This window comes from Helianthus annuus, chromosome 10 (genome assembly GCF_002127325.2).
Source record: "Helianthus annuus cultivar XRQ/B chromosome 10, HanXRQr2.0-SUNRISE, whole genome shotgun sequence".
Classification (NCBI taxonomy): Eukaryota; Viridiplantae; Streptophyta; class Magnoliopsida; order Asterales; family Asteraceae; genus Helianthus; species Helianthus annuus.
In genome coordinates, this window is record NC_035442.2 from 2002989 (window position 1) to 2011402 (window position 8414).

Consider the following 8414-nt stretch of genomic DNA (forward strand, 5'->3'; position numbering starts at 1 on the left):
CTCTGGGGAAAGAGGATTTTCATAGTTTGCCTTGCGGACAAAGATTCCTTCTTCTAGGTTTACTGGGTTTCTAGAAGAAGATGCCACATCTAGTTTGTGGTAGATAGCAGACAGCTTTTGCTTACCCATACTGTAACTAAAAATAACCAGTTAATAAAACATATAATCACCGAATAACAATTAGTAAAATTAAGCATTTGGACAAAATACTTAATTTAGGCTTAATCAGTTGCTCGATCAGTGGCTCAATTTAATTATTAGCTCTGATACCACCTTCTGTCACGGCTCCTGACCCTACCCTGGACGGAGTCGGGGGCCGCGGGCAGATTTCAGTGGTACCCGTGGTATTTAATTTATGCGACAGCGGAAGTCTTTTTACAACAGGATCTTTTCACCGGAAAATGCTCGTTTAATATATTACACAAAGTTTAAGGGATGAATCCCATAATTTACAATAAGTTGATTTCACACAGAAATCTTTATTTTCCAAAACATGTTTTATTCATTTATTTACACTGAGCCACTTCTCTGAGCTTGATAGTGCTTTACTGCACTTTTCCTGGATCACACAGATCACCTGAAACATGTTTGAAAAAGGTTTTGTCAGCGGGGAAATACTGAGTGAATCATTCCATTTTCTAAAACGACCCGTTAGTTATAAATTTACAGTATTAAGAGCGATTACAATGTTACTATCAACCAATTATCAAGAATGGGTATTTGTCACTCGACCGGATCTGTGACTGCGGTCATACCACTATTGGGTCCCGTTGCCCTAATAGTGACGGTTTACTCACACAGAGTAATAATTACTCACATAGAGTAATACTCACTCACATAGAGTGATAAAAATAGTAATGTGCACAATACCCCACATACCAGCTGTAATTTGGTGATTACAAAGACTTAATCCCTGTAATTATAACTTTGAAAATAATTTGAGGTATTGTAATACTTACTCACAAACGGTGAGAAAATAATTTAAAAAGGAGAATGACTCACATGGCAGATTAACGAGCAATAGATATAAGCCTACTGATTAGCCTTGATTACACCTAGTTTAACACAATGCACACACAGGCAGGTTAGTAACTAATACAGCAGCTACGTCAATTCACGAGATTAAACTCTCACAACGATTAATCAGTGCAATACTCGATAATTCAATCGGATTCACAACGAATAACAGAGCATAGTCCGAATTCGAACAACACTCAAATATTCAAGTCGAAATCACGACGAATAATCAAAGTATAAGCTCAATTGAGCAGCACCTGGACTATCATTGGATAGTTATAATCGATCGGATGTTGAATCGTAATAGCGATCGAGTTATTACCCTGATTGTGGCAGCACCTCGTGATTAGTGTGTGTGTTGGACGGTTTCTCTGATAACTCAGTCTACGTAACTCGATTTTACGTCGTTCCAAAGACAGAATTCAAGTCCCAATGCCCAGTATTTATACATGAAATTGGCATCTCCCGCGTGTCGCGGAAGCTGACAGTGATTCTGTCGCGACTCGCCTGGGAAACCTATCTAGCCTAGAGTAGCCTTGTTGTGGGTATAGGCCTGCTGAGTTGGTTTCGACTGAAACTTAGCTCCCACGTAAAATTCGTTAAGATATTACCAACTAGGGTTTATCCCCCTCTGAGTTTTAGGGGCCCTGATCCTGATTCTGATTGTTATGAAAATTTTAGGGTTAGTGCAAAATTACTTGGGTGTCTCCATTAGGGTTTTCTTATTGACTAATTAGTGTCCTAATTGTTGATTTTTAGTGGCAGTTGTTACAATTCATTTTCCGAGATCAATATATCCAAAGAATGTTTAAGTGCTGCCCACATTAGGGTTATACTTTGTCGTTCGTCGTTAATTCGATGAATGAGTTTAAGTATCGCACTTTGTCGTTCATTGTGAGAATTTGAAATGAAATAATCGGGAAAAGTTTTTTTAAAATATCTTATTATTGTAAAATATCGGGGTTTTATCCCGAATTGTGAAATGAAATAATCGGGAAAAGTTTTTAGCTTTACAACGATCCTGATGTTAAAATTTCTGCTGCTAAAATCACATAAATAAATATCACGGGATTTCTGTCCCGCGGCTCCTGAAACGGGTCAAACCGGGTCGGGGGCCGTGACAGAAATAAGGTGGTATCAGAGCCACTGAGTTAAGCTAATTAAGTATTTAAACGATACTTAATTTTTCCTGATTACTCTTATGTGATTATGTGTTTTATTTAAACTGATTATTTGTTAGTTACAGTATGGGTAAGCAAAAGCTGCAAGATATCTATCTTAAATTAGATAGGTCAGTTTATGAAGAAGGAAGTTCATCCAAAACTAAATTTTCAAAACTCCCTACAATTCCTGAAGAAGGAATATTTGTGCGTAAAGCACAGTATGAAAACCCACTTTCTCCTAGAAAAAGGAGTATGATTATTAAGAAAAGTAAGGAGCAAATCCGAGAAAAGAGGATTAAAAAGGAAACTCAGGAGATAATTAATAAATCACCGTGGGAAGATAAGTTAAATGAAAAATGGACAAATTTGTATATGCTAGCTACTGTAGCAGAAAATGCAAAACTTTAAAGTACTCTAAATCTAGTACTAGTACTTCTCAGTAAGTAGATAAATAAAGCTGAGTATGTGTTCTTTCTTGTATTTTGTACAAATAATGTGCAATAGAACTTTGATGTTTATTTAACTTTGTTCCAAAGTTTTAACTTAGCATTTCTGTGCATTTTGCATATATGCTACACAGCATGAGCGAGATATCTGAAGCTTTTCAGAACCTCAATCTTTACCCGATGAATATAGAAGTTTCCCAAGAGTTTACTGGATACTTTGCTGATGTAGACCAACCTGTAGAATTCCATGCTCCACCTTTGACAAAGCCAAAACGAAAGAAAAAGAAGAATTATGTATGGGGTAGTCGTATTCGTAGGAAAAAGCCAGTTCCGAAACTTCCTAAAATAAACAACCCTTTAGAAAAAGAAAAAGAAATTGTAATCAAGGAGAATTCTAAACAGCAAGAGATGGAAACTGAAGTTAAGAAAGATTCTAGGCAAATGGAAATACAGTTTGAGGAATATTCTAATGAAATAGAAATGGAAGTAGGACAAGGTTCTAGACCAACTCAGATAGAAATTGGAGAGAGCTCCAATCAAAACCAAAACCAGGAAATAACTTTTCAGGATAAAATAGATTTTCTATTAGCAAACTGTGAAACTATTCAGCCTGTCAATACGAATGTTTTTACCTATCCTAGTGAAAATCCACTCCCTATGAATTTTGCACCAGCAATCCTAGACCCAATAGTCCACGTTCAACCTGTAGAAATGGAAGAATGGTGGACGAATGATTGGCAATTTCAAAATATTGTCAACGACCCTTATTCCTTCTTTCCGCAATTCGATCCAGAACCCCTACCTAATCCACCAATGAGCACTGAGAATATGGCTGAACTTCGCTATTTCGGTGAAGAATTGATGGATGCAGGGAATAGAATCAGAGAGATAGGGGGACAGATTGCTTGGAAGTATGATGAAAGGGAAATGCGTTTTTAGAACAACAAATGGTGAGGGATAGGAAGGTGGTAAACCATAGTTGTGTAATAGTATAGTAAATAAGTGAAATCAGTTTGTAACATAACTCCAAATAAAACTTTGTAAAATATCTGTGTGTAGTGATGCATACTATAACGGATATGAAATGGAATCTAGAAATCGATAGTTTTGACTATACGTGTATTATAAATTGTCTGATTGTTTATGTATGATTACTATTTATCAAATACTAATAAAAATTATTATATATTACCAGATGGCAAATAGTGGTAATGAACCAGTAAATGAGGTTAATCAATCGGAGCAACATCCAGGGGATCAATATATGACTAGACAAGATATTGAAAATATTGTTGCTCAAGGGATAGCCAATGCTATTCCAGCATTTGTTGCCGCTGTGAAAAATCCAATCGAACCGCAACAAATCATTCCTAGTAAACGTACTACTGAAGATAACTTCAGTAATAGTATAAACGGTGGCCATAATCATGTTAATCATGATAATGAATCCCAGCACACGCCGCTCCCTAAGAAACGGAAGGCTGCAACACCTGGTTGCACTTTCAAAGAATTCCTTGCTTGTAAACCCACTGAATTTGCAGGCAATGAAGGGGCAACTGCATCGCTGCGTTGGTTTGAGAAAACCGAAGCAGTAATTGCAATAAGTAAGTGTGCCAAAGATGATCAGGTCATGTACGCATCGAACCTGTTTAAAGAAGGAGCACTGGAATGGTGGAACACTGTGTTACAAGCTAAAGGAAGAAATAGGGCTTATGCTATGACTTGGGAAGAATTCAAGAGTCTGGTAGAAAGAAAATTCTGTCCTGAGTATGAAAAGGAACAAATGGCAAATAAGTTCCTAACTCATCGGATGATAGGTGTGGATTGTCGTGGTTATACTTCGACATTCTTTGAATATGCTAGAGTAGTACCTAACCTGGCTTCGCCAGAATCGGTACTCATTTCTCGCTATATTTGGGGATTAATTAGCGAAATTCGAAATATTGTTAAAGCTGCGAGACCTCGCACTATTGACGATGCAGTAGAATTAGCGAACACCCTAACTGATGAACTGATACGCACAAGAGATGAAGATAAGAAGAAGGAATTAGCCCAGAAAATTACCCAAGGATTTAGGATGGGTAACAATAGTAATTTCAAAAAGAGAGGAATAGGGCGATCTTCAACTATTTGCCGTTCTGCAAAATTTGCAGGAAGAACCATTTTGGAAAATGTAATAGAATTTGCAATTTTTGCAAGACAACAGGACATTGTGAAGAAAACTGTAGGAAGAGATCCATAATTTGTTACAATTGTGGAGAAGCCGGACATTTCAAAACAGAATGTCCTAAGTTAGCCAACCCAGTAGATAACAAACCCAAGGCAGCCGAAGGAGCTACTAAAAAGAATGCCAGAGCATTCCAGCTAACTACTCAAGAAGCAGAGCTCATTCCGGATGTCATAGCCGGTACGTTTCTAGTTCACAATGTTTATGCAAAAGTATTATTTGACTCTGGTGCAAATCAAAGTTTTATAAATACTTCATTCTGTCAAACTCTTAAGTTACCTTTAACTACCGTTAGGCAGATTTTTACAGTCGAAACTGCAGATGGAAATTCAGTCAAAATCCATCAGGTTTTGCAAAAAGTAGAAATAGAACTTTTAGGTCATAAATTTACTGCAAACCTATTGCCTATGAAATTAGCCGAGTTTGATGTTGTGTTAGGAATGGATTGGTTAATAGCCAACCATGCTCAAATCATTTGTGATAGAAACTCTATAGAAATTCAAGCACCTACTGGAGAAATAATTAAGATTTCAGGAGATAAACCTCGAAAGCCACTGAAGTTCATATCAGTAATGAAAGTTGCTAATTATGAACGGAAACGGGGAATAGTATATATGATTTCAGTAATCATTTGTACTAAAGGAAAAGAACTTAAGGAAATCCCTGTAGTCTCAGAATACCCAGATGTATTTCCAGAAGATTTACCTGGATTACCACCAGATAGAGAGGTAGAATTTAGGATTCATCTAATTCCAGGAACTACACCGATAGCCAAAGCACCCTATCGATTAGCTCCTACCGAAATGCTAGAATTGAAAAAACAATTAGATGAATTACTAAGCAAAGGATTTATACAACCTAGTTCATCCCCTTGGGGTGCACCAGTGTTGTTTGTGAAAAAGAAAGATGGATCGATGAGAATGTGTATTGATTATAGAGAATTGAATAAGGTTACAATTAAGAATCGATACCCATTACCTAGGATTGATGATCTCTTCGATCAATTACAAGGAGCTAGATATTTTTCTAAGATAGACTTGCGCTCCGGATATCATCAATTAAAGGTTCAAGAGGAAGACATACCTAAAACTGCTTTTAGGACTAGGTAAGGACATTATGAGTTTACAGTCATGCGCTTTGGATTAACTAATGCACCTGCAGCATTTATGGACATGATGAACAGAATCTGTAAACCATATTTGGATAAATTTGTAATTGTTTTCATAGACGATATACTTATTTATTCAAAAAGTCAGGTCGAACATTGCCAGCACTTGCATGCACTCTTAACTTTGTTAAGAAAAGAAAAGTTGTACGCTAAATTCTCAAAGTGTGAATTTTGGCTACAAGAAGTGCAATTCTTAGGACACATGGTGAATCACGAAGGTATTCACGTAGATCCTGCTAAGATAGAAGCAATTACCAATTGGAAGGTTCCGCAAACTGCAATGGAAATTAGAAGTTTTATAGGATTAGCTGGATATTATAGACGGTTTATTAAGGATTTTTCCAAGATAGTTGTACCATTAACTAAGCTAACCTGTAAAGCCACTAAGTTTGAGTGGGGACCTAAACAAGAAGAAGCCTTCAGAATCTTAAAGCAGAAATTAACCAAAGCTCCAATCTTAGCCTTACCAGAAGGAACAGAAGATTTTGAGGTATATTGTGATGCTTCAAAATTAGGATATGGATGTGTGTTAATGCAACGCAAGAAGGTAATTGCGTATGCTTCCAGACAATTGAAAAAGCACGAAGAAAACTATACGACTCATGATTTAGAATTAGGAGCTATAGTTTTTGCCCTTAAGATATGGAGACATTATCTGTATGGAAGTAAGTTTACTGTTTATACAGATCATAAGAGTTTAAGGTATATATTTGGGCAAAAAGAATTAAACATGAGGCAAAGAAGATGGATGGAAATCTTGAGTGATTACGACTGTGATATTCAATATCACGAAGGAAAAGCAAACGTAGTCGCAGATGCCTTAAGTCGTAAGTATCGTGAGAAGCAAAGGCGAGTCCGTGCTCTTAGAATAAATCTACAAGTTGATTTAATGGAACAATTGAAGGAAATTCAGGAAGCAGCAATCAAGGACGATGCCGAAGGAATGAAAGGTTACCTAAAAGAATTAGAACAAGGAAAAGATGGAATTTGGAAATTCCACAAAAGCAGAATTTGGGTACCTAAACAAGGAAATTTAAGATCAAAGATTTTAGACGAAGCTCATAAATCTAGGTATACTGTCCATCCACAATAAGATGTACCAAGATTTAAGAAAGAATTTTTGGTGGATAGGAATGAAAAAGGATATAGCCGAATACGTATCTAAGTGTCTAACTTGTTCACAACTTAAAGCCGAACATCAGAAACCTTCAGGTCTGCTACAACAGTTAGAAATGCCTGTATGGAAATGGGAACTCATAACAATGGACTTTGTTACTAAGTTACCCAAGACCAGAAAAGGTAATGATGCCATTTGGGTAATCGTGGATCGATTAACCAAATCAGCTCATTTTCTATCAATAAAGGAAACCTTTAGCATGGAAAGGTTAGCCAAGTTGTATGTAGATGAAATAGTATCCTTACATGGAGTTCCACTCTCCATTGTATCGGATAGAGATAGTCGTTTCACTTCCCGTTTCTGGACAAGTTTCCAAGAATCAATGGGAACCCGACTCAATTTAAGTACTGCATATCATCCACAGACCGACGGACAAAGTGAAAGGACGATCCAAACTCTAGAAGATATGCTCCGAACATGTGTAATTGACTTTGGAGGTAATTGGGATAATCATTTACCATTAATTGAATTCTCCTATAACAATAGTTATCACTCAAGTATCGAAGCCGCTCCATTCGAAGCACTGTATGGACGCAAGTGCAGAACACCCGTATGTTGGGCGGAAATAGGAGAAAGTCAATTATCAGGTCCGGAAATTGTGCAAGAAACCACAGACAAGATAACTCAAATTAAGGAAAGATTGAAAACAACCAGAGATCGTTAGAAAAGCTATGCAGACAATCGTCGCAAACCACTCGAATTCCAGATAGGAGACAAAGTACTTTTGAAAGTATCTCCTTGGAAAGGAGTAGTACGATTCGGTAAGAAAGGAAAACTGAGTCCCAGATATGTTGGACCATTCCCAGTGATTCAACGAATCGGACCATTTGCCTATCGCTTACAACTACCAGAAGAACTAGCTGGAGTACATGATGTATTTCATGTATCCAATCTCAAGAAATGCCTATCAGACGAATCCCTGGTAGTACCTCTTCAAGATGTAGAGGTAAACGAAAAGCTGAAATTCATAGAGAAACCTTTACAAATAGAAGATCGAAAAGTCAAGTTTCTCAAACACAAGCGACTAGTACTGGTGAAAGTCAAATGGAATTCAAAGAGAGGACCAGAATATACTTGGGAACTAGAGTCAGAAATGAAGCGGAAATACCCTCATCTATTTCAATAAATCTCGAGGACGAGATTTTTCTTAAGGTAGGGAGGATGTAAAAATTCTCATTAAAATTAATAATTAGAGTGATAATTAGTCAATAAGGAA